Source organism: Ictidomys tridecemlineatus, chromosome 6, assembly GCF_052094955.1.
Source record: "Ictidomys tridecemlineatus isolate mIctTri1 chromosome 6, mIctTri1.hap1, whole genome shotgun sequence".
Lineage (NCBI taxonomy): Eukaryota > Metazoa > Chordata > Mammalia > Rodentia > Sciuridae > Ictidomys > Ictidomys tridecemlineatus.
This window is the reverse complement of record NC_135482.1, coordinates 157999425-158025893: the sequence shown is the minus strand read 5'-3', so window position 1 is coordinate 158025893 and position 26469 is coordinate 157999425. Positions and strand designations below refer to the sequence as shown.

The window sequence follows — 26469 nt, the reverse complement described above, 5'->3', positions numbered from 1 at the left end:
ATTTTTAAAAAAGAAATAAAAAAGAAAAGCTGACACCTGCAGCTTCCAAAACCACTAAGAACACTTTCATTAAAATTAATTTAATTGTATAAAAATTTATATTAAATTATGTATTCATATTAAATAATCTGATTTATCTTAAATTTTATTTAATTTCTTTACATTTTATTAAATTAATTTAAATAAAATTTAGTAAATTTTAAAATATAACATAAATACAAATTAATTTTATTAAATTAATAAACAATACTAATTAAATAATAAATTTAAATTAAATATAATAAAAACAAAATTAATAAAATAAACTTAAATTAAATGTAAGAAAATTAATTTATATTTAAATGACATAATTTATTTTATATTAAATTTTATTAAATTAATTTTAATAAAAATGTTCTTAATGGTTCTAGAAACTACAGGTGTCAGAGAAACAATTGCCACATAATCTGCTTTCTCTCCTCTCCGACTTTGCCCAACTCAAGTTGGAAATTCTTGATTCATGTTTTATCTTAATTTACAAAAATAAAAAAGATTAATTTTAAATACTCCTTTTGTTAACCCAGAGAAGCGTGTAGATAAATAGTCCAGATTTTAATGATACATTCTTACAAATTAACTTTATTGGAGATGATTGATATAATGACTCAAACTTAACGTGTAGAAATCATTTTCCTTATGGACATATTTAACACCTAGAAAATTGAATTTAACATGAAGTGACTTTTTATACAATTGAAAATAGTAAAATGGATAGGTTCATAGTATTTTGATTAAAAGAATCTTAGAATTTATCCACTAAATTTCATGTTTGGGCCCTGCAACTGTAATTTTCTTTTAGTAGTTGTACAATGTTTTCTTTGATAAAGAATTCACAAGTTCTTGCTACATCATAGTTTGGATTTTTCTTCTTTTCTGTTATTTAAATGTATCATTTTTATTTTAATACAATTAAATTTAACAAATAATATCATTAAAAGAGAGGTTGAGCTGTATAGTTCACTGATACTGTTCTGATTCACAAAGTATTTAAGAATTGATTACTGCTTATGGTTACCTAATAACATCAGAACAAATTTTTATAAACAGAAAGTGCTACAGCAAACAAAATTTTTAAGAGCTACATCAAAAAAAAAAAAAAGAAAAGAAAAAGAAAAAAGGAAGACAAAATACCCAGTAGCTCTATATATCAGCCTTTTTTCCTTATCTTTTTTAAAAAAATACAGGACTTTCTTTCCAAAATGCCAAATTGTGAGAAGTACCTTGGGTTTATGGCTTCTTTAAAGTGCTAAATCATCTCTGGCTTGAGAATCACGTATTGCTTTAAAAGGTCCTTTAGTACAACTCTGGGGCTGTTTTCAAGGGGCATTGGCAATAGTGTACAGGTCAAATGAAGATGCCCAGGTCCATCAGGTCCAAATCCAGCTGCATTAATGAGTCACAGCTTCCAAATGGGGAGCCAAGAATGGTTCTTCTACCAGCTCTGAATTCTGCTGCATCTTTAAAACTTCCTGGTACTTTTGCCCCTTGCTTTCTCCTTCCTAGCGAGTCTAGAAGTTTCATGGCATGAACAGAAAGTTTTGGTGGTAGAATAGCTGGATGAATGTTAGGAAGGCCTTAGGCCTGAGCCTAAGCAACTCGGTTTTAAAAACTCCAGTTTGAAACCTGCAGTTTCACTAGGCACACCCACAGAGTCCTCCAGTATGTCCTCAAACAAGTTGCTTCCCCTCACTCTGTTAAACAGAGAGAAGTCCCTGGCAGGCTGTCCTCTCCTGATAAGAGGGAAAGGGGATAAGATCAGGGTGGAGACCACCAGCTCAGTTGTTTCTGACCCCAGGGTAAATGATGTCGCTGAGTAATCTGGTGGTAGCTGATAAGGATTGAAAGGGGGGTCAAAAAGCCCCCAAATTTAGTATAAGTAATAGAGCAAATGAACAGGAATTCAGCCAGCCCAAACAAGGATGCACTCAAGCTGGAAAGCCTGCTAAGGACCTGACATCCTATCACTTGTCATAATTTCCTGAGCCTCTGTGTGAACCTCACAGCTCTCAAACTCCACAGCCTTGTCTGGACCTTGGTGAGAGCCACAACTTCTCCCTAGGACCCTCTCCTCAACCAGTCGTCCACTGCATGCCAGGAAAAGCCTGCCTTGATTCTGGACCTGGTCACCGCAGTCTGAGTTAGTGTGCATCATATGGACTTAAAGCCTAAGGCTTAGGACTTTTGAATTTAGCATGCAGAGGAAATGTCTGTCATTAGCCTATCATGATTAAGTGTGTTTTGCAGTGCTTAGAATTAATCTAGAATTGTTTGCTGTGAATTGATTATGTCTATTGCAATGCCTAGCATTAAGGATTGTTGTTTTCTTAAGAACCTATAGAGTGAAATTAGTAATTTGAGTGAATAAAGCATTGAAAGGGCCAGAAGTATATGAACATTCTTTATTTCTCCCCTCAAGTGCATACATTGCAATTTTGCCCCCTAGTGACAACGAAATTCTGTTTCCAGAGACTGAACCAAAAGTCCTGAAAAAGAACTATTAAGCATAGTTTTCTCATCTGGTCTCAAAGGTATGCTGGGGAAACTTTTGGATCTTCTCATTTAAAACGTTCTCTTTCCATAGTGAAGTCTAGAGTTGCTGTTAGAGGTCAAGGACATCCTAGGTGTATGAAACTGGAGACATTCTAGCAGGAAGAGCTCGTCTCTCCATGTCTTTCTGCTGGATAATTTGAGTAAGTTTCTCAACCTCATCTTTTGACAGCTGAACAATCTGTTTGGTTAAAGATATATTCCTTTCATTCAGAAGTTTAATTTCAAGTACTCGTTCTTTGATTCTTTTCACAAATTTTTCCATTTTGGCTTTACACATGTCATGGTTTTCACTCCCATTTTCTATATTAAGGCTTTTTACTTTTGTTTCTTGGAAAATATCAGCATTCTCTGTTTGAATGACTTGTCTCTCTTCATGCCCCTGGGCTTTTATTTGTTCAATGGTTTTCTGCAAGTTCTTAATTTCCTTGTCTTTTTCTAAAAACAATTGGGTATGTGCAGCCTTCATCTGCTCATACTGGTATTTAAATTCATCCATTTCCTCCTTCTGCTGCTGTAGAGACTGAAGTAGTTGCATTTGACTCTGGTTTTGATCTTCAATGACCTTTTGATGGTGTGTAACTTCCTCTTCCAGATGATTCTTGATGATATTCAGTTGAGATACCTCAGATTCTAGTTCTGTGATACTGTCGAGGGTTTCAGGCTCAGCCACAGCTCCAACTCGATTCTGCTGTTCCCTAAGTCTTTCCAATTCTTCTTGCAGATGACTGTTTTCTTCTTTCATGGAGCTAAGACTTCTGTCTTTTCCCTCTATGGTCTGCCTTAAAGTTTCATTTTGTTTTAAGGCCTGAGAACACTTATCTAAATCCTTTTGCAGTGCTGAACTTTCTTGTTTGAGTTGGCCAATAAAAAATTCTTTCTCATTTATAAGTTGCATCAATTGCTTCTGTTCTTCTAAACGAGATGCCAACATTTCCTTAGTTTCTTTTTGATCAGTAGCCATTTGCTCAATATTCTTCTTGAGTCCTGCTATTTCAAAGTCCTTCTCTTGACTGAGTTGCACTGCACGCTCCTGTTCCAGCTGTAAGGCAGAGGTATTACAATTACATACATTTGAGAGTTCCTGAATAGTCTGCCTATAATTGTTTGCTTCTTCCAACAGTTTCTTTTTGGCCTGACACAGTTCTACTTGTATCTGTTCTTTCTCTGTTTTCAGAGTCTCCATAATAGTGTCTTTTTCTAGAGAAATTTGGTTGTTACCAGCAATAGATTCTTCCAACTGATGCCTTACATCTTCACATGCTGAAATCAACTTGTCATTTTCCGTTTTCAGATCAAAAGCAACTTTCTTTAAATTTTCATTGAGCTGTTCTACTTCTGCAAGATTTTGCTTCAAGTTTGTAATTTCGACTTCCCCTTCTTTAAGCAAGTCATCCTTAAAATTAGAGTCTTCATTAACAGCACATCTTAACTCGTTCCGAACTCTACATAGTTCCTCTTCCTTTTGGCTAATGTATTCCTTAAGTTCCAGGTTTTCCTGCTGGATATTTAAACTACTTTTTTGTGACTGACTTAGCTGATTTATTAAATCTTCGACTTTATCTTCAAGCTTCTGCTTGGTTAAATGCAAATCACGGAGGCTCAGTGCACTCTCAGTTAACTTTTCTTTCTCTACATGCAACTCTTTAGTTATGTCCATTTTATCCTCCTCAAGTTGATGAACTCTCTCTTTTTTGTCATCTAGATCTTGTTTCAAATTCGTGATTAGACCATCTCCTTCATTTTGCTGTTTTGATAGCTCATCTATTATCAAATTCATGTGCTTTGTGGCTTCCTGGTTCTCATTGTCCAGTTCTTCTAACTCAGCTATCAGCATTTCCTTTTCATTAATACTTTCATTCAGTTCTTGCTCCTTAGCATCCATGTTAAGTGTTAAGTCATGTATTTGTACATTCAAATTCATGTCTGTTGAAGCCGAACTTTTAATGACTTCATATTCCCAGCTCAGTTTGCAAAGTGATATCTGAAGTTCTTCCTTTTCTTGACTCAATAATAATTTCTCTTTTTCTAAAACTTGGACATGCATTTGAAGTTTCAGATTGTCTTCAGCAAGACTGGTATCTTGTTTTAAACTATTCAGTCTCATTTTTTCATTTTCAGCATCAGACAGGGCTTGTTGTATTCTCAATACTTCTCCCACTGATGAACTCTGTGGAGAAATTGTTTCTGCCACAGGATCACTCTGCTCCATCACAGAAGGCTGCAATTTAGTACATTCCAATTTCAAGTTTTCACATTCTTCAATCATTTGTTGCTTTTCCACACTGAGCTGTTCTTTATTTCTCTTCAGGGCATCTCTATCGTTTTCTGCAGAAGACAATTTTTCACTTATGTCTTTTATTGTATCCTCAAGTTCTTTGATTCTTCTTGTGGACTCTAGTTTTTCAGTTTGTAGAACTTGAATAGTGTTTTGCATTTCCCAGACTTGAGACTCATCAGTGACTGTAACTCCTGAGTCACCTTGGTTTAACAGCTTTTCCAGTTCTGCAATCCGTCCTTCATAGTCATTTGACTCCTGTTGATGCTGGTGATTTAACTCTGCCAGTTTCTGTTGATGTGCATTCTGCAAAACAGACATTTCATGTTGGTGATGATCCATGTCCTGACTTCGGTTTTGTTCCAGGACCTTAATAGTATGTTGTAGTTTGCAGATTTCACTGAGTCCATTACCAGATGAACAAGGTGCACTGGTTGCTGGTACACCACCCGCTCCTGAAGGTACTGATTGAGCAGCTGACTGCAGGCTCAACAACTGCTCCTGTAGTGCCATTTGGTTTGCTTGAAGATGGCTGATTTCTACCTGTTTCTGTTGCAGTTGGTTTCGGTAACTTGTAGATTGAAGGTTTATTTGAAGCTCTGATGCTTCATGCTTTTTTTCCAGATCAGTACAATGTTTTTTAAGTCTTTTATTCTCAGATCTCAACCTTGATTTCCTGGCTTCAATTTTCTTTCTCCGACAATGAAGTGAATGGGCTTCCACAGCTTTGGAGACCTCCACAGGCATATCTATGGTGCAGTTGGAGACTTGGCCAGTGGGGGAAGCCAAGCTGCCTCCCACCTGGCCCAAGGACTGGCCCAAGCCAGAGCCTAGGCCTCTAAACAAGGATGACATTGCTAGAGCTTCAGAGAGCCATCAGCTCCTCTCTGAAAACCACTCTATGGCCATCCACCTTCCAGCTGAATGTCCTGGAGCACTGTAAGGGTCAATTATGACCAAAGCATTCAGAATTCTGGGCAGTGCAGGGTTCCTGACACCCTTGGCACTCTGCCTCAAATGTAGAGGCCTAGCCTGGGCTTTGACCAGGAACTTGTTGCCAGGGGCACAGTAACCCCCGTGGGGCCTCTGCTCCTTCCCTGGACTTTCAGCCCTCTGGTTGGGTGACCAGCTCCGTGGGCTGGTCCTGCCACTTCCATGCTGGCCACAAGAACACCCCCATCTGAGAGCCTTTACCCTGTCTTGGAGGCCTGAAGTTGAAGGTCTGTCCTCAAGGATTCAAGTTCTGTTTTGTATGCAATCTAATCTGTTGGTGATGGTTTCCAGTGGAATTTTAATTTTTTTAAAAATATATGACAGTGGAATGCATTACAATTCTTTTTACACATATAGAGCACAATTTTCCACATCGCTGATTTTATACAAAGTTTTTGAACACCAATTCATGTCTTCATATATGTACTTCATATATGTTCCAGAAAAAAAGTAAAATGGAAATGGGAATGTAGCTCAGTAGTAGAGCATTCTTGGGTTCAATCATTAGTACCACAAACCACTACTAGCACAACAACAAAAAACAAAACAAAAACAAAAAAATCTTAATACTAAGAGTTTGTATTTATTTAGACTTTACAGTGAGCCACAGTAACATTGTGAAGTAGATCACAAATGTATTTTAGAGATTATTTTAGATTACTTAGATTAGTAAAAAATTTAGATTATTTTACGAACATTGTTTGCTGTGATTCTTACATAAAGAATTTTTAATTTTTTTTTATTTGTTCTAAGTAGTTATACGTGACGGTAGAAGGTAGAATATATTCTGAACATCACACATAAATGGAGTATGACTTCTCATTCCTCTGGTTGTACATTATGTAGAATTATACCAGTCATGCAATCATATATACATACATGGTAACACTATCTGATTCATTCTACTATCCTTCCTACCTCACCTCACTCCCCTCTATCTAATCCAAAGTTTCTCTATGCATCCCTACCCTACTCACTTACAGTGGGTTAGCATCCACATATCAGAAAACATTCGGCTTTTGGTTTCTTAGAATTGGCTTATTTCATTTACTATGCTCCATCCATTTACTAGAAAATGCCATAATTTCATTCTTGTTTAAGGCTGAATAATATTCCATTGTGTATATATACCACATTTTCTTTATCCATTCATCTACTGAAAGGCATCTAGGTTGTCTCCACAATTTAGCTATTGTGAATTATGCTGCTATAAGCATTGATGTGGCTGTGTCCCTGTAGTATGCTGTTTTAAAGTATTTGGGTACAGACCAAGGAGTGGGATAGGTGTGTCAAATGGTGTTCCATGCCCAGCTTGCCAAGGAATCTCCATACTGCTTTAAAAATAGGCTGCACCAATTTACAGTACCACCACCAATATATGAGTGTGACTTTTTCCCCATATCCTTGCCAACACCTATTGTTGTTTGTATTCTTAATATCTGCCATTCTGACTGGAGTGAGATGAAATCTTAGAGACTCATGCTATGTAGAGGGCAATCTTAAGAGATGGGTCCTGAGACATTTACAAATTCTCCAATTATAGCATGCAATTCTTATCATAAAGTGCACTCAAGTGTTACTAAAACCTTTTAATTAACTCCCTAAGACCTTTATAATTCTAAAAATAGAATTTATTAATGAGAGCCAGACTCATTAATGAAGCTAATAATACAAATTCTGCTGGAAAATTTACTGAAAATTTGTGAGTTTCCTCTCCTTACTTCTTTACAGAATGCATGACAAAATTCATCATATGCATCCATGCCACTTGTCCATGTGGCACTCCAACTCCATAATTCAGCCCAAATTTCTATTTTTTATGAATAAGCACAGGTTTCTTCTTCACTTTTTCTTCAATTCTGGGGTGACATTATTTGCTGGTTGGATTTAGAATGTTTTTGTTGTTGTCTTGTTTGTTTTTTTCCTGTTTGTTCTTTTGTTTAGAGGGGGGCATTTTCCAAAGGATTCAGAGACTTTCGTGTTTCACAACAGGTACATGGATGGAAACATGAGCTAAAAACTATAAAGTCAGGCTGAGATGAGGATGCTTGCTGCTGAACAGACTCTAGCCCAGGTAAGTGATCACTCTGCAAACAATGTGTACATTGACAAAATTCAAATTATTACATTATGTGGACCACTGGAGTTCCTTGAAAGCAATCAAAACTGTATATGTAAATTCTCTAAATGTGTAAGGTCTTAAAATGATTTTTTAAAAAAATATTCCAATATAATCTACAAATATATAGCCTTTTTGAGAGACTGAGGAAATGAGACTAAATTAGTGAGAATTAGTGAGCCCTGTAAAAAGAGCTGGGCTATTTGCTTTATGATTTAGAGACATGATATTATTTATTTAATTCTTCCAATAACTTTTTGTTGTTGTTGTTCTGTTCTGTTTTTGTTTTAGTGGTATTCATCCAACTAAGGCTTTGTTCAGGCTAAGTGGGTACTCTATTGCTAAGCTCTACCCTAACCTCCTTCCCGTAGTGTTTTGAGGTAGCTATGTGATTCCTATTTTTATAAGAAATGAAAGCTCATAGAAGATTTAGACATGTTCATTATTACACAACTAATCACTGGTTGGAAAAAAATCAAAGCTCTTTCTGTCTGACCCAATAATGTATTTCTTTCTTCCTGTCTGTGTTTTTGTAGTTGGAAGGCAGAATATAAAGGTCTAAAGAGGCAACAGATTCCTCAAAGTCCTTTGTTTTTCTATACCATCTAGAGAACAGCAGAGAAGAAGGAAGGAAGGAAGGAAGGAAGGAAGGAAGGAAGGAAGGAAGGAAGGGAGGGAGGGAGGGAGGGAGGGAGGGAGGGAGGGAGGGAAAGGAAACAGTCTTGGACATTAGTTTTCCCACCACTGGAGGATTAGTGTTTGGGGCCATGGCGTGGGGAAAGTATGCAGTTGGAGACTTGGATGTATGTTTGTGGGCAAAAGCCTGGGGAGCCAGCTGCCTCCTGCAGCCCCTGCCATGGGGCCTACACTACCCCTTGCTTCTGGAGCCATGATAGTCTAAACACCAAGAGAATTCACCTTTGTGAGGAAAGGGCTAAAACAGTGTTGTTGCCAGAGAGAGCATGTTTTGAAATAAATGCTTTCTTCAGCCTGGGAAAAAGGTGCAAGAGTGAACTGGTAACCCTTTTAGGTAAACTACAACTTTTAAAATGGGATGGAAGAGTGGGTAAAAATCAGATTTGGGTGACTGGAATGTCTGCAGCACTGCAGATTCTAAGGCTATGGTTCCAAACACCTAAACCTCAACATATTAAAACTTATGGAAGGTCCTGGGCCTCCAGTGAAATTGACTCTATTTTATTCCCATCTCAAATTATACTTTAAATAAAGCAAAGGAAAAGTTATATTCTTTAAACTCATTTTCAAGCTTATTATGCACATTCACCAATTATATGAAAAAAACAGATGCCAAATTGTTACCAAAAGTCAAGTGAAACTAAGGTTAATTTTTATCTATAACTTCCACGTGGAAATCCACATAGAAATATATTTATGTTTTAAATCTAAAAATCCACATATGCATCTATATATTTTTGCATATAGACATCAAAGGACATATCAGATGTCCACTGACTTACAGATAGTGATGTCTGTAATATTCTATTGGAAATAACACTCTTTGAAGCCATCACTTCTTTCATTCAATTGCTGGGACCAGCTTTTCAAAATATATTTTAAAAGATGGTATGAGGAATATGGAAAATACAAGTGTCATGGATTAGACATGAGGTGTCCCCCAAAAGCTCATGTATAAGACAATGCAAGAACCACCAGAGTGAAATCATTAGATTATGAGAGTTATAACCTAATCAGTGGGTTAATCAACTGATGTGAATTAACTAGGTGGTCACTAAAAGCAAGTATGGTGTTGCTGGAAGACAGAGGTCACTGGGGGCATGTCTTTGGGGTTTACATTTTGTTCCTGGTGAGTGGAGCTTTCTTCTCTGCTTCTTTGTTGCCATGTCTTAAGCTGCTTTCCTCTGTCATGCCCTTTGGCCATGATGTTCTGCCTCACCTTGAGCCCAAAGCTATGTAGTCAGCCAACCAGTCTGAACTTCTGAAACTGGGATCCAAAATAAACTTTCCCTCCCATATGTTGTTCTTCTCAGGTCTTTTGGTCATGGTGATGGAAAAGGTGACTAAAACGACAATGAAGGAAACTTTGGTAAAAGAGCTACTTCTAAATTCAAACTGAAAACTCAAGGAAGGTCAAAGTCTAGAAGGGTGCTTTATGGGTACAGCAGTGGGCTTACATGGAGAGCCAGGCTAGTGGAATAGGCTCTGCTCAGGTTCAAGGTCCACTATGGGATTGTCTCATGGATCCTATTCTTTCTTCTTTTGCTTCTCCACGAATCTAAATAAACACATTCTTTATCTAGAGGGGTATGTTCACCATATGTTGTGGGCCCAGTTATTGGTTTCAGGGAAGAACCAAGTGTTGAAATTGGCTGTGGACATGGTGGTCTTCACAGCCTTTGAGGCAGAGTGTTTGCTCAGGGAGAGGAGCTGGCTGCAGGGAGGAGGCATTTGTCCCTGCTGCTGAATTTTAATGAATGGAATCTATCAACAGAGTCAGGACACTACAAGGCCTAATAGGTTCCAGGACCCTCCTGGACTGAGATGAAACTGAAGATTGGAGTCTGACACAGAACTTGTCACATTCAGTATTAACACAACCCTACCAGGTTTCTGTTCTCGACTAAAAGGCTCAGAGGTTACTCCAGCTAAATTGAGATAATTGGGCTGCACAAAGGTCCCTTCAGATAAATTGAGATAACTGGGCTGCACAAAATAACCACACAAGAGACACGAATACCTTTTTCTTTAGGGTCACTCTGATGGCTCCTCTGACCTTAAGTGTCTGCAGTTAGAGAGAGAGAGAGAGAGAGCACATATGCTGACCCCTTTTACTGAGGAGAAGCTATGCAAATGAGGCAAGGGGTATGGTTTCAGGGGGCTAAGTCTATCTTTATGATGTCCACTGTCAGCAGGTTGAATGACTTCTATGTAGGCCACACCCAAGGGCACAGTAAGAAAAGGGGACACACACAAGGCACTTCCATGGAACATTCTATCCTAAACAGGGCAAGGGGGAATATTATAAAGGAACAGGTGAACATAGCTCCACCCATGAGGCTGTAGGAAGACATGCCCAGGCAAAAAACAGTCACTTGAACCCTAGAAGAGCGGGGCAGTCTAGCAGCATGGGTGCCTGACACCACATCACTCAGCAGGGGAGTTAACTCAGTCATATGCAAGGTTGGTCTCCCACTAAACCCGAAGCCACAGCTACTAATTCTCCTAAAAGGAAGGATACTCAGCCTGCTCTGTCCTGCCCTGATGCCAGATGCTACTGGGAAATAAAGGACACCTTCTTTAGCACACTGTATAAATAATGTAGAATAAGTTGCTACCATAGTTAGCAAACAAATGTCACATGTTATAAATTGTAAATACACAAATTCTATTTGCATTTTTCCCTTAAAATGAAAGACAAAACTTGCAGAAAGCAGATCTCCTTCAGCCCCAGGATAAAATAGCCCAGAATACACACAGAGCAGGCTCTACTTCTGGTCTGATCTAGTTGTGCATGGGTGGGAACACAGGTAGCAGTGGTAACTCATTCAATCTTATTCTTCCTAGGGTGTCTCTGAGTCCACTTGATTTATTTCACTGGCAGAAAGCATGTTTTTTCATCTGTCTGTGTCACTGAAAAGGGAGAGAACAAATGGATTCTATTCCTAGTGAATTATTAAAGCAAGTTGTCAGCAACTATAAATCCTGATAATAGGTGACAGCTTCAGAAGCAGAGAGATAAAACCCGGTCTGTAGAACTCGGTGGAAAAAAAGTAAGAAAATCAGTTCAATGAAAATCTGAAGAAATTCCTATTTAGATTTTGAATGTAGATTTTGATCTTCACAGTCAACTCTAATCAATAAATTAGTGAACAATAAATCCTTTTTTTAAACAGAGAGAGGAGACAGAGAGAGAGAATTTTTTTAATATTTATTTTTCAGTTTTCGGCAGACACAACATCTTTATTTCTTATTTTTATGTGGTGCTGAGGATAGAACCCAGAGCCCCGCACATGCCAGGCGAGCGAATCACTGCTTGAGCCACATCCCCAGCCCCCAATAAATCCTTTTGAAAAATGGTTGGATGAAGTTTTACCCTATTCCCTTTGCTCTTGTTCATTAACATCTTATGTGGTTGAGCTTAGAATCATCTAAAGTGATTTAAGTGATGTTGCAAAGGAAAATTTTGTGGTTACTTAATGCGGATATGGCCTACACCTTCTGCAAAAGGTGTAAAGAAACAAACAATAAAAAAATATACAAAATAAAACAAACTTGCTACTTTAACTACTAGATAAAACCGAAATAAGGATACTGAATATTGGACTATTAGCATGAGTACATGTGTTCACATTCCTGTTGCCAGTTGTTATTCATTATCTATTTATTTGGCAAGCTCTTGCTGGGGTTTCAAAGTAACTTCCTCTCTATCCCTTTTGAATACTTCTGGAATAGTCCTTTGAATTTTCTAGCCAGCAACAGGATAGGAAAAAAAAAAATGTCTTTATGATGGTGTCAACCTAAATTTTTCTTTTCTGTCAGTTTAGGAGTTTACTTTCATTCATCCTAAATTAGTAAATGCCAGGGAGTAGCTAAATATTAATAAAGCATTTTGTCTTAAGAAACATCATGAACCCCACAGACTCCCTAATTCTGAATGGACATGAGGGCCAATGTAGAGACCCAATGAGGGCCAATGCAGACCATTGGTGTGGTAGTGTTTGGCCTGAGAGGGAAGGGGATCTTCCCCTCTCAGAACCTCAGAGTCCCTGCATTTTTGTGATCCTAAGAGTGAATGCCTGCTTACATGTTGCACACTTAGGCTCCTTATTTGCCCACATTAGTCCTGGCCTTGCCTCAATGCTGCTACTTTGTCGAGCTATATGACTCTAGAGACATATAGGACATGCCCCTTTCTTCTCTCCTAGTTTAAGACTAGTGAGAATTTAAATAGCTTCCCTTGACTCCAGCCCCAAAGCCCAGCCATAAGTATACTTTTCAAAGAGGCTGCCCCACACTGGGGACAAGGAGACACTATTGCACAAAGGCACTCATAGAGTCATTTATGAATGCTAACACTGCACATTTTTGCTCAATATTAAATACTTCTTTTGTTCTCATCTTATGCTTTGTCCATGACTTTTGCTGTGACTTTTGACTATGGCTTCTTCTAGGCTTCTATCACCTGGGTTCTACCTTCTCTCAATAATGGGACTTTCCTCACTCACCATCAGCTGGGTTCTTGATCTGTTTGTTGTATGCATTTCCTTCACGTTTTCTCCTTTTCCCCCAAGGTTGTGGGCTGAGGTCCTGGTTTCATTTCATAACCCATGGTGGTTGCTGACAGTGTGTCATAGAAGGGAGAGAGGAGCCCAGAAAGACTTGCTTCCTAATGTTTTTTCCCTATCGGGAAAAAAGACTAAAAAATATATACTTTGCTTTTTTGGACTGCATAGGTATGTTACAAAGATCAACACTGATGAAGTCTGTGTGGATTAATGTGAAAATCAGCCATGTAGAAGACTGCCGAGTTTTTGCCTTGGTAACATCTCCACCTTAGGAAGAAACCTATAACACAAGTGCAACTATAAAGCAGAAGGCTGGTTTTGTTTTTAGCAAACTGTACTTTTAGGTGCCTTCTGCTCCCTTCAAATGAGCCATTGTGGGAAACTGTCAGTAATTTCATTTATTTCAGTAATGAATCCCTGCCCAAAAATTGTTTGGAATGACCTTCTGGTATTTCTTTTAGGCTGGTGGCACATCTTCCCCCCACAAATATCCTGAATGGGAAAACATTTTTGATTTATCAGGAGGCCCTAAATTTAAACCACCAAGTCTCATGAGGAAAAGTAGCCATTAGTCTAAGAAAAGCTGGAGATAAAGAGACAAAAAAAATCTGGTTATAGATTATATATATATATATATAATTATTATATCTGATTCTAAAACAGTAAGGTGGAAAATGTGGGTTTATATAAACTTATATGGAATAGGGATGCAGAACAGGTGTGAATAAGAGAATGAAGAAGAGGGAAAGAACATCCTAGGTATTCTAATTTATTGGTGAAGTAGTGACTTACCTGTCACAGAACAAAGAAAGCAAATGAACAGGCTGTGTGTGCTACAATACCTCCCCTACCAGCCCCATCAGGAAAATCTTGGAGCTTAAAGGCAAAATATCCCATGGGACACACCACAGGAATGCCTTTCCTCCACCCAGGATCTGCATAGCATTGTCACCATCTCTCATCTTCAGCTGCTGTAGAAGGCCAGTCAACAGGGCTGGATGCAGACTTATTAAGGGTTTCCATTTGATTTTTGAGGAAAAGCTTCTTTTGCCAATTGGCCAATTTGCTACTTAGCTGCAAGATATCTTCCTCCTTATCTAAACACTTTTCCTTCTCCCTATTTCCACTATTCTCTCCCTCTGGCCTCCTTCTACCTCTTTGTTTATTTTACTTCAAACAGGATGCTACTCCTTAGGGGCCTTTCAAATACAGTAATTCTTGAATAAGTTGGGTGATTTACAGATCAATGGATCCCCAACAGATACTTTGGGATACTTGTAGTAAAGCCTAAGGGAAGGATGAGCAGTTTTGCTAGCCACAGAAATGAAAATCTGTAAATGAAGAGCAACCAACCCCTCTCCCACTCCTCTTAAGAAATCTAGTTATTGCTTTCTTTCCCTTTGTCAGACAATTTCATTTTAAGGTGCCTACAAAAGAGACAGGAACATTCTTGCTTTGTGAATTCTGGTATTTACTTATTCATACTCTGTGTCGTTCCTGGCCAACATTAATAATGGGCTGAATTCTCAGGGTTTGCTATATTCCCTGCATCCCAGAAAGGCTGCCTGTCAGATTTTTCTGAGGACCACTTGAGGCTACTAAGGTTTCATATTCATGGCTTTTTGTTTGTTTTATGTATCATAATTCCTCTTGTAGATTACTGATTGTAGATGGGATTAGTATGATCTGTTGCCTCAATCTCACTCAGTTTAATTATCACTATGAAATCCTTGCTAAAGGTAGACATAAAAGCTGCGAGGTTACACAAAAAATTAAAACATAGCTCACACTTTAAATGGATAGATCATCCAAATATAACAAGAAATTTAACACAGGATGGAGTGATACAGGCATCATAGGAAACATAAAAATTATTCATTTACTACTACAGTGTTCTATGTATTAGGATTCCAGGAATGAAATACTAATGAGAAAACAGGTGGGGGAAAAACATGAAAAAGGAAAAGAATTCTATCAAACATTCCTGAGAAAAGATAAACCTAAGCCTGAATTATGAGGTTTATGCTCTTCTGACTATACTGGAATGCTCTGAATAATATTATGTACATCTGGTTTTAGGGTATAAGTGTGGGGAAATGTCACAATATGTGATGGATCAAGGCCAGGTGGATTGGGCTGGCAATGAAAAAAAACACATAAACATCGAAAATAACCTTTTTGGGGTTCAGGATGTCTCTCCAGCCTCAAGAATCAAGCTCCAATGCTGGAGGGCAAGAAGAGCAAGGGAGGCAAGATGCAAGAGGCAGGCAAGAGAGAGAACACACCCTGAACCCTGGTATTTATTGGGGAAAAGACATTCCATAGATATTTCCACCCAAATAAGGCAGGAATTGGGTTTTAGAGGGTGGAGCCTTGCTTGGTGATGTCTTGTGGTCAGCAGTTTGACATCTTGGAAAGTCACACCTATCTCAGGTATTGTGTGGGATCATAGGCAGAGGGAGAGAAATGGCACACATGCGTTGCACAGCCCAATCAGGCAGCAACCTCAGTCCAGTTCCCTCAGCCACTCAAATGCACACAGATCACACACACAGCCCATGGGTGGCTCATGACAGAGAAGCCCCTACTTTATTTCAGAAAATAGTGGTGAAAACCAAAGAGTAGAGGGACCTGATAAGTCAGGGAATGTTGACATCTGCCTTTCAATGAAAATTCTATTCTAGCTGGGAGAATGGTCCTGTCTCTAAACACACCCAGAGGTGATTCATTTGTTTCTTCCTGACCCAGCAGCCCATTGATTCTTCAAACAACTCTGTTCAGCTTTCCTATAGTAAAGTAAATCTGCCTCCATGTGATTTCCCTCATAAGGCTATCTCGGCCCTTCTCCATGAAATTCTCTCAGATGTTTCAAATAGGTACAAAATCATCCATCTTGTGGCACAATTTATCCCACTACTCCTTGCTTTTATGCAGTTATATACCACTACCTACTTCAATGTGTCTCCTCAAAATACTTTTATTTTATTAAAATATAAAAATAATCAGTGACTATTGTAGAAAATCCAAAAATGTATAAACAAACCTAGAAGTGTGTGGTACACCTGGAAAACTGAATGTGTGCCATAGACAATATCAGGAGGACAAAAGTACTTGTTTGAATGAAACTGGGTGAAAATGACGTTGAGCTGACTGATGATAAATGAACAGAAGAATAAGGTAAGCCTGGCCACAGAAGATGCTCCATGAAGAAAAGAGGTAGAAAAAAATACATGTTGTTTAGAGAACTGTGTGAGTTCAGTTTGGCAAATGGGTTAATTAAAGGAGTGGTAAACGATGAAACTATAGATCTAGTGGGGCAGGAAGGACCTTACAAGCAAAGTACCTGAACAGACTCTTCTCTGAAGAGAATATACAATCAATCAACAAATATATGGGAAAAAAAATGCTCATCATCTCTAGCAATCAGAGAAATGCAAATCAAAACTACTCTAAGATATCATCTCACTCCAGTCAGAATGGCAGCTATTATGATGACAAACAACAATAAATGTTGGCAAGGATGTGGGGAAAAAGGTATACTCATACACTGCTGGTGGTGCTACAAATTGGTGCAGCCAATATGGAAAACAGTATGGAGATTTCTTGGAAAATTGGGAATGGAACCACCATTTGACACAGCCACATCAATGTTTATAGCAGCACAATTCATAATAGCTAAACTGTGGACTCAACTAGATGCCCTTCAGTGGATGAATGGATAAAAAAAAAGTAGTATATATAAACATTGGAATTTTACTGAGCAATAAAATGGCAATTGCAGGTAAATGAATGGATTTAGACAAGATAATGCTAAGTGAAGTTAGCCAATCCCCAAAAAACAAATGCCGACTATTTTCTATGATATAAAGTGCTGACTCATAGTGGGGTAGGGAGGGGGAACATGGGAGGAATAGATGAATTCTAGATAGGGCCAAGGGGTGGGAGGGAAAAGGAGGGGGTAAGGGGTTAGTAAGGATGGTGGAATGTGATGAACATCATTATCCAAAGTACATGTATGAAGACATGAATTGGATGTCAACCTACTTCATATACAAACAGAGATTTGAAAAATTGTGGTATATATGTGTAATAAGAATTTTAATGAAAAAAAACCCCAAAATACATGTATAAAGATATGAATTGGCAATACCATACTTTATATAAAAGATATGAAAATTATGCTCTATATGAGTAATAAGAATTGTAACACATTCTGCTGTCATGTACTTTAAAAAATAAAATCAATAATAAATAAATAAATAAATTCTTCATTCCTAGAACAATGTGAAGGCTTTGAAGAGTGATCAGCAGAGTTTTCTAGGTCAGGGCTCCATTTCCAAAGAGTTCATTCAGGCCACAGTGTGAACAAGGAATTGGAAGAAGGGATGAGATGAATACAGAGATAAGTTAAGAGTATTACAATTATTTACAAGAGAGAACATAGTAGCCTGGATGGAAGAGGTAACACTAGAGAGTGTTGTATTAGAAATATTCAGCATGAACTCCAACAAGATTTAGTAATTGATGTGATTATGATATTGGATATACTAACATCCAGTACATATACATTCTGGGCCTGCACTGTGTTCCCAGTATATAGGGTTTGGTCCCATCACAGAAGATAAGGTCATATTGAAAAGGAAGAGAGTTTCTACTTGAGGTTGGCATATCACAGGATGGTCGGATATACAATTCAAAAGTTCAGGAGAGGTATTGAGCTAGAGATTTAGATTTGGGGATCATCTACATACATGTGCCAATTGAGACATTGAGAATAGATGAGGTTGCAGGGAGAATGTCTAGACTGAGACTGGAAAAGATCTAGAGCCAAACACTGAAAAACAGAAATTAGTGACTTTTCCTGTTGAATCAGAATGGGCACTTATACCTATTGTTTCTAAGTACTCACCTCCTAATGATGAGTGTCAGTCATTATTCTCAAGTATTCTCACTAGGGCTTTCTAAGAATTTTAATTTCTTCTTATAACACATTCTGAAGTGGATCTACTATGAAACTAATAAAGCTTCAAACTTTAGGGTCCCTCACTTGCACTGGCCTCTTCTAAAGAATTTTGAGGACTTAACAATTTATTCACAAGTCTAATTTCTTTTAAAGTTTGCAAAAGTAAAATACAGGCATATATCCATGTTATCGCATGTTTGATTCCAGATCACTGCATAAAAAAAATATAGCAATAAGTTCAAGTACAAGATATTTTAGTTTCCCAGTGCATATAAAGCTTACATTTACACTATACTATACTCTGAAAACTGTGCAATGGTATTAAGTATGAAAAAAATTGCACAAATCTTAATTTGGAAATACTTTATTGTTAATAAAAATAAAAGACTAATGATCATCTGGGCCTTCAATGAGTCCTAATCTTAATGCTCCTAGTGTGTTTTGCCTGGATGTTGATGGCTTTTGATCAGGGTGGTGAAGGCTGGAGTTTGGGTTGCCTATAGTAATTTATTAAAATAAGACAACAATGAAATTTTTGACTTTTCCTCTCATGAAATACTTCTCTGTGGCAGACAATGCTGCTTTTTAGTGGTTTATCCACAGACCTTCTTTCAAAATTGGATTCAATCCTCTCAAACCCTTACACTGTTCTGTCAATTCAATTTTTGAAATATTCTATGTCCTCTAACACAATGTCAACAATATTCATAGAATCTACTTGTGGTGAAGATGCTATCTCAAGAAACAAGTTCCTGTTCTGAGCCATAAGAAGACATTCCTCAAACAATAATGTTTTATCATCAGATAACAGCAATTCAATCACATCTTCAGGCTTCACATCTAACTCTGTCTCTTACTATTTCCACCAGTTACTTTCTCCATGGAAGTCCTGAACCTCCCTCACAGTCATTCATGGTGGTTGGAATCAACTTCTTCCAAACCTCAGTTAATGTTGATATTTTGACCTCCACCCATGAATCATGGATGTTCTTAATGGCATTTAGAATGATGAATCCTTTCCAGAGTGTTTTCAATTTACTTTCCCCAGGGTCATCAGCAGAATCACTACCAATGGCAGCTGTAGCCTCACAGAATTTATTTCTTAAATAAATTTGAAATGACTCCCTAACCCATGGGCCACAGAATGAATGTCATGTTATCAAGCCTGAAAACAACATTAACCTCAATGTAGGTCTCTAACACAGCTCTTGGGCATTTTCATTGAGCAGCAACATTTTGACAGGAATTTTTTTTCCAAGCAGTAGGTCTCAACAGTGGGCTTATCTCATTCAGAAAACCATGTTGTAAACAGATGCACTGTCATCCAAGCTTTGTAGTTTCATTTATAGAGCGCAGGCTGAGGAAATTTAGTATAATTCTTAAGGAACGTAGGTTTTCAGAATGGAAAAGGAGCATTGTCTTCAATGCAAAGTCACCACTTATATTAGCTTTGAAGATAGGAATCAACTTCTCTCTACTTATGAAAGTCTTAGATGGCATCTTCTTGCAATATAAGGCTGTTTCATCTACATTGAAAATATGTTATTTATTGTAGCCACCTTCATTGATTTTCTTAGCTTGATCTTTTGAGTAACTTGCTACAGACACTACATCAGCACTTGATGCTTCATCTTATACTTTTATGTTGTTGAGACAGTTTCTGTCCTTAACCCTCATGATCCAACTTCTGCAATATTCAAGATATTACAGCTTACTCACCTCTCTTTGTCTTTATAAAATTAAAGAAATTTAGGGCCTTGCTCTGGATTAGGCTTTGGCTTAAGAGAATGTTGTGTAGCTAGTTTGATCTTCTATTCAGACCACTAAAACTTTGTCCATATCAGCAATAAGGGTATCTCACCTTTTTATCATTCATGAGTTCACTGGAATAGCACTTTCAATTTTGTGTTAAGAACTTTTCTTTTATATTTACAACTGGCTAATTAGTGCAAGAAAGAGGCCTGGCTTTTTTGGTCCATCTTGGCCTTTGACATCCCTTCCTCATTAAGCTTAATCATTTCTAGTTTGGGATGCAAAGTGAAAGATAAGCCATTGTAGGGTTATTAATTGGCCTAATTTCAATTTCATTGTGTCTCAGGGAATAGAGGGGGCTGAGGGATGGGGAAGATATTGGGGAAATAATAGCCTGTTAGTGAAGAGACAGAACACATACAACATTTATTAAGTTCACCATCTTATATAGACAAGGTTTGTGGTGCTCCAAATCAATTATAATAGTAGCATCAAAGATAACTCACTGATCACAGGTTTAATAATAATAAAAAATTTAAATATTGCAATAATCAGTAAAATTTGACACAGAGATACTGTGATTGCACACTTTTTGGAAAAATGGCTCACAGAGACTTCCTCTATGTGAGGTTGCCACAAACCTTCAATGTGTAAAAAAAAAAAAATGCAGTGTCTGCAAAGTGGAATAAAGTGAAGCACAATAAAATGAGCTATACCTGCACTTTAATTAAAATTATTGAAAACACTACAAATTTTCTCCATCATATTTGTGTTTACACAACTTTTCATTTTTATGGCTGTACATGATGCTTAGTCACACCATTCATGCATTCATACAGGGACACAGGGTAATAATATACATCTCATTCCACCATCTTTCCGACCTCCAAACCCTCTCCCCTCCTCTCACTTCCCTCTGCCAAATCCAAAGTTTCTCTGTCATATTTTTACAAATATAATTTGGTAGAATGATAAGGGTTTTGAATTTTTCTAAGGGGACTCTGAGTTGGGGATTCATTTAGTTTGGGTTTAGTGGGACCTGTTTATATAGTTTTTAGTCACTTTCATTTATTGTTATTTCTGACTGCTCCATTTAGTAATGGATTCCAGAATGTTTCTATCACTCACCATGGCAATTCTCTCAAAATTGTGACAAGAGAACCCACAGCCATAGGACATGTACTGGTATTAACCTTGCACTTGGTACTGTGAATGCACAAGTAGCAACAATGAAGATATGAAATCTTTGGAATCAAACTCTGGTCTTTGGAAAATTCTTCCAAATCTTAGATATCATGTATGAAAAAATACAACTGAGGTTTCCCTAAATTTGACAAAAATATTTACAATGTATATTAACATCTCTAAAATGAACTGTGAAACTTAAAGAAGCAGTTTAAAACATTGTCAATAATGAAAACAATACGGGCTGGGGATGTGGCTCAAGTGGTAGTGCGCTTGCCTGGCATGCATGCAGCCCAGGTTCGATCCTCAGCACCACATACAAACAAAGATGTTGTGTCTGCCGAAAACTAAGAAATAAATATTAAAATTCTCTCTCTCTCTCTCCTCTCTCTCTCTCTCTAAAAAAATAAAGCAAAACAAACAAACAAACAAAACCCCAACAACATGCTTTCTATAAGAAATCCACTTTAAATATGCAAAAGCATATCATGGTCAGAAATAAATCTTTTTCATATTTAATGTACCTATTAAGAGAGCTTCAAAATCATAAAGCAAATACTGATACTAATGGGAAAAATGAATAGACAAATTCACTGAGAGATTGAAATTTCAAAACCCTTCCTCAGTAATTTACAGAAGTAGATAGAAAATTGTAAAATATATAGAAGATTTGGATATCACTAACTTCTGACCTACTGAATTTTATAAAAGATTCTATTCAACATCAATAGAATATGTATTTTTTAAACAAATATACTTAGTACATTTACCTTGTACACTAGTTTCCTGGGGCTTCCATAAAAAAGTACCACAAATTGAGTTCTATGGTTTGGACGTGGTTTGACTATATCTCAAAACTTTCATGTGATTGAAGGCTTGGTGTTCAGGGTGACAGCACTGGAAAGAGGTGGAGCCTAGGGCAGGTCCTCAGGTCATTGGGAGTGTGAGGTAGTTCTTTTGCAACCCTTTGGTAGTTCTCACAAGAAAGGTGGCTATAAAAGGAGCAATGCTGGCTCCTACCATCCTCTCCGTTTTCTGACTCACCAAGTGATTCTTCTTCACATGCACTCCACCATCTGCTATCACTACAGGTTCCTTGTCAGAGACAGAACATGTACCATGTCATTTGGGCCTTGAATCTCCAAATCAGGAGCTAAATAAATCCCATTTTTTAAAAAATAACTATCCTCTGAAAGTATTTACCATAGTAACATAAAGCTAACCAATACACAGAATGAGTTAAAACAACAGAAATGCATTTTCTCACATATTTGGAGGTTAGAAGTCTGAAATAAGGGTATTGTCAAGGTTGGTTCCTTCTGGAGCCCCTGAAGGAAAATCTGTTCCATGCCTCTTTTCTAGGTTTTGGTGGTAACAACAATCCCTGGTGTTCCTTGACTTCTGGAGACATCCTTATATGGAATTATTCTATATGTTATTATATAGAATTCTCCCATTTGTCTCTAAGTCCAGATTTACCTCTCGCAGTCATTGTATTAGGATCCAGCCTAACTAGTATGGTTTCATCTTATCTTGATGACTTCTGAAAACACTTTTTCTAAATAAAGTCACATTCACAAGTACTGGCAATTAGGATTTAAACATATTTTGGGTGGAATACAATTCAACCCACACCACCATAAATTTAAAATGACTGAAATAATATAATGTATATTCTCTAACCACAATCAAATTAACTTAAAAATCAATAATAAAAATATTCTCAATATATCAGTGACAAGTCCTCTGAAATGGAAATGAGGACAACCACCCCATTCACAATATCCTCAAAAAAATAAAATAAAATACTTGGGAATCAACCCAACAAAAGAGGTGAAAGAACTATACAATAAAAATTACAGAACCCTAAAGAGAGAAATAGAAGAAGACCTTTGAAGATGGAAAGATAAACCCTTTTCATGGATAGGCAGAACTAACATAATTAAAATGGTAATATTACCAAAAGTACTCCATAGGTTTAATGTAATGCCAATCAAAATCGCAACAGCATTTCTTGCAGAAATAGAAAAAGCAATCATGAAATTCATCTGGAAAAATAAAAGACCCAGAATAGCAAAAGCAATTCTAAGCAGGAAGAGTGAAATAGGTGGTATAGCGATCCGATACCAGACTTTAAACTATACTACAGAGCAATAGTAATAAAAACAGCATGGCACTGGTACCAAAACAGGCCGGTAGACCAATGGTACAGAATAGAGGATGCAGAGATCAATCCACAAAATTACAACTACCTTATATTAGACAAAGGTGCTAAAAGCATGCAATGGAGAAAGGAGAGCATCTTCAACAAATGGTGCTGGGAAAACTGGAAATCTATATGCAACAAAATGAAACTAAATCCCTTTTTCTCACCATGCACAAAAGTTAACTCAAAATGGATCAAGGAGCTAGGGATCAAACCAGAAACTCTGCGTCTGATAGAAGAAAAAGTTGGCTCTAATCTCCATCTCGTGGGGTCGGGCTCCAAATTCCTTAATAGGACACCTATAGCACAAGAGTTAAAATCTAGAATCAACAAATGGGACATACTCAAACTAAAAAGTTTTTTCTCAGGAAGAGAAACAACAAGAGAGGTAAATAGGGAGCCTACATCATGGGAACAAATTTTTACCCCTCACACTTCAGACAGAGCCCTAATATCCAGAGTATACAAAGAACTCCAAAAATTAAACAATAAGAAAACAAATAACCCAATCAACAAATGGGCAAGGATCTGAACAGACATTTCTCAGAGAAGGATATACAATCAATTAACAAATACACGAAAAAAATGCTCACCATCTCTAGCAGTCAGAGAAATGCAAATTAAAACCACTCTAAGATACCATCTCACTCCAGTAAGAATTGGCAGCCATTATGAAGTCAAACAACAAGTGCTGGCAAGGATGTGGGAAAAAGGGTACACTTGTACATTGCTGGTGGGACTGCAAATTGGTGCGGCCAATTTGGAAAGCAGTATGGAGATTCCTTGGAAAGCTGGAAGTGGAACCACCATTTGACCCAGCTATTCCCCTTCTCGGTCTATTCCCTAAAGACCTAAAAACAGCATACTATAGGGATACAGCTACATCAATGTTCATAGCAGTACAATTCACAATAGTTAGACTATGGAACCAACCTAGATGCCTGTCAATAGATGAATGGATAAAAAAAAAATGTGGCATTTATATACAATGGAATATTACTCAGCACTAAAAAATAACAAAATAATGGCATTTGCAGGGAAATGGATGGCATTAGAGCAGATTATGCTAAATGAAGTTAGCCAATCCCTAAAAAACAAATACTAAATGTCTTCTTTGATATAAGGAGGGCGACTCAAAACAGAGCAGGGAGGAAGAGCATGAGAAAAAGATTACTATTAAGCAGGGACAAGAGGTGGGAGGGAATGGGAGAGAGAAGGGGAATTGCATGGAGGATGGAAGGAGACCCTCATTGTTATACAAAATTACATATAAGAGGATGTGAGGGAAAAGGGGGGAAAAGAGAGAGAAATGAATTACAATAGATGGGGTAGAGAGAGGATGGGAGGGGAGGGGAGGGGAGGGGGGATAGGAAGGGGATAGGAAAGGCAGCAGAATACAACAGACACTAGTATGGCAGTATGTATAAATGTGGATGTATAACCAATATGATCCTGCAATCTGTACACAGGGTAAAAATGGGAGTTCATAACCCACTTGAACCAAATGTATGAAATATGATATGTCAAGATCATTGTAATATTTTGAGCAACCAATAAAAAAAGAAAATTTCAATTTTATCTATGAGTTTAAAAATATAAGTATAATAATAAAAATGAAATTCTAAATAAAAAAATAGTCTCAAAATCTCCAAATATTTTGAAACTAAATAACACTTCTAAATTACCCAGGGGTCAAAAGCAAATCATGAATAAGATTAGAAACTGAACAAAAATTAAAACACAACATCTTAAAATCTATGGACTTAATATATGAACTTAGATGAATGGACTAAGAAATTGTGGCACACACACACACACACACACACACACACACACAAACACACACTATGGAGTTCTTCTCAGCCATAAAAAAAATGAAATTATGGCATTTGCTGGTAAATGGATAGAAATGGAAAATATCATGCTAAATTAAATAAACCAAACTCAGAAACTCAGTGGTCTAATGTTTCTCTCATGTGTGGAGGCTAGAGTAAAATAAAGGACATGTGGAGGGAAGGATAGGATAACATAAAGAACCAATCAAAGATTAATAGATGAGAAAAAGGAAGTGTAGTAGAGTAGATGAAGGAGAATAGTAGAGTAGATGGGAGAGAAGGGGGAGGATGAAAGGGGAAAAGGGAAGAGAAAAGGGACATAGAGATCATGAGCTGAAATTGATTTCCATGCATGTGTGAGTTTGGCAGGATGAATTCAACTACTATATATATATTTATATATAGAGAGATATACATAGATATTATATATAATATATATAATAATATATATAATATAATATAATATTATATATAATATAATAACAATATATTATATATAATAAATAAATTTATAATAAATAAAATTTATTGACTACAATCTAAATGTTCTTAGGGGTATCATAGACTTAAGTGTTTGTAGTATATATAATATTTATTTATTAGTAATGTAGAAGGGTTTAAAATGAATGATTTAGGTTTATATCTTAAGAAACTAGAGAAAGAAGAAGCAATTTAAGCCTATATATGCATAAAAAGGAATTAAAATAGATAATAACAGAAATCAATAAAACAGAGCACACAAATGCAATAGAGAAAAATAAATGAAACAAACATCCATGCACAAAAATTCAGACACAAATATGTCACAACAAATCCCACTATTGTATATAAATATAATACACCATTTAAAAAGCAGGTCTTTTTAATACAATAAACAACATTAACAAATTTTAGCAAGAATGATCAGGAAAACACGTAAATTATCAAGGTCAGGGATGAAACAGGAGGTTCTATTGTCATTAAAAGGAAGATTAAGAACAAGTTTATGCCACTAAATTCTACAACTTGATAAAATGAACAAAAATTCTTGAAAGACACAAATAACCAAAATTCACCTAAGAAAATTTAACTAGAAAACCCTTATATCTTTTAAAGAAATTTCACTCATAGCTAAATTTTCAAACATATACATCTTTTTAACAGTTATTTTTAGTACTGACATATTTTAATTTTTTCAGTTGCTTATAAAATTTTCTCCTCATCTTTGTGTTCTTAGTCGCATTGCATGTCTAATATGATTTTTGGCATGAAACTCCTCATGTTTCCTAAATCTGAGAATTAATTATTT

General features: G+C 36.9%; 1 protein-coding gene and 1 pseudogene across 2 annotated transcripts in view; both read right to left on the bottom strand.

Annotated features, from left to right (window-relative positions):
• The window catches only part of LOC101974441 (purine nucleoside phosphorylase LACC1), a 57722-nt gene that overhangs the window by 6459 nt on the left and 24794 nt on the right, over positions 1-26469 (bottom strand). The gene's annotated exons all lie outside the window — the stretch shown is intronic.
• On the bottom strand, positions 2425-25622 carry LOC144365140 (thyroid receptor-interacting protein 11 pseudogene; annotated as a pseudogene).